This window comes from Tupaia chinensis, unplaced genomic scaffold, assembly GCF_000334495.1.
Source record: "Tupaia chinensis unplaced genomic scaffold, TupChi_1.0 Scaffold142100_1, whole genome shotgun sequence".
Taxonomy (NCBI): Eukaryota; Metazoa; Chordata; class Mammalia; order Scandentia; family Tupaiidae; genus Tupaia; species Tupaia belangeri.
The window spans coordinates 1,607,436-1,609,220 of NW_006201951.1; positions in this window are offsets into that span (position 1 = coordinate 1,607,436).

Below are 1,785 nucleotides of genomic sequence, written 5' to 3' on the forward strand. Positions count from 1 at the left end.
CGACCTGGACCCCACGGGGAGACTGGCGTGTGGCGGGGACTCGGCGCCTGCCGACCCGCCTGGTACGCGACCCTCGCTTACACTGCACGGCTCCTGTCATCCAAACAGGAAAGCACGGAGGGGGTTGCGTCCTTCCCGGCGGCCAGATGTGGCCCCACTCCTCCTGAGGCCGCTCTCCCCCAGTCTGCGGAGTGTGGGACTGCAGGACTGAGGGGCAGTTAGAGCAGGTGGCTAAGCTGAGACGGCGCAGGGCCACAGGGCCACAGGGCTGCACGTCCCCGCCCCCCGCATCCCTGCAAAGCACCAGGGCTGCCACCGCCCTCCACCGTCATCACACCTACCGAGGACTTCCATGACACGCTTCATCCACACTGCAGAAAAAGCACTTGGGGGTACCAGCAGCTGGCATGGTGGTTAAGGCACGGGACACTCCCACATGGCTGACTGCAGTTCGAATACCGGACCTGGCAGCTTGCTTTCTCACTTCCCCCCTCTCTCTCTCTGTGTGTATCTCTCTTTGGTCAAATTAAAATAAATGAATAAAATTAAATAATTAATTATTTTTTAAAAAAAGCACTTGAGCCCAGTAGATGGCCTAGTTGTTAAGGTGCTAGATTCCCATAGTCGACCATGGTTCAAGTCCAAGACCTGGCAGCTTGAAACACACCGGGTATGTGTGTGCATGTCCCAAATCCCAGGAGGATGAGAAGGGCTTGGGTGTGGCCGTGGCTATCCCCCACCCACCCCCTGCCTCCCTCAGGGGGATGCTTTCTCCCTGTCTCGCCAGTGAGTGCATGTGCCCTACAGCAAAAAAATCTCTGTTAAAACCAGACAGAAATCCCTCTACCCAGAAAGAAAGAAAATGAAAACCTCCTCCAAAGCTGTACACGACAGAATCACAGTTTCGGCGACAATAAGCCGCCCGGGGTGTGTGCAGTCCTCCGTGCCGACCTCTCTCCAGTACAGCTCGTGCAGACACGGACGGGGACACACGCCGTCTGGGGCGCAGGCGCGCCGCTCTGCACTCCAGGAGGCCTCGCTCCCCGTTTCTGGCTCCACACAGTCCCGGGGAAACAGGCTGAGCGCTCCCACCTGCCGTGGCGAACCTGAGTTAGGGTCAGGCAGCAGCAGCTTCTCCGGTCAAAGGTGGCTGGGACGCAGGGCGGGCGGCTACCGTACAGTAACTGCAGGCCGTGGCCTGGCCTGGAGACTCGGGGTCCCAGCCGGAGCCTGAGGACCGCCCCACTCTGCCCACATAGGTAAAGGCATGTCTCCCAGCGTAGTGGCCAGGCCCTCAGCCCCAGGCCCGACCTACAACTTTTTCCACCGGGCTTTACACTCCCAGGCCACGCCCCTGCTAGTTATTTCCGTTACCCTTCTCTGGCAGGAATTCAACGTTCACCTGGAGATCTCAGACGTAATTCTTAAAACCCTGCACCGTCGGAAGGGGCCCCGTAGGGCGCAGGCTCGGCAGGGGGCCCGCCTGGCAGCAGGCCCGTGTCCCCCCAAAGCCATGACTGCCAGCAGCGGGGTTCACCACGGGCTTGTCCTCCCCAGCCCGACTCACCCCCTGAAGCCACAGGCAGGCCCTCCCTGACCCCCCGCCCAGCCCTGCCGAAGTATGCCTCTGGGGCGCTGCATTCCGCGGAGCTTCCACGCTACGCTGTCCACCGTGGGCCCGAACTTGGTCAGAGAGGACAGCACAGACGAGGCTGTCCCTGCAGGGCCCCGGGGTGCGCCAGGCTCCAAGTCACGCAGGGGTTCCAGCCTGTCACCTCCACCAAC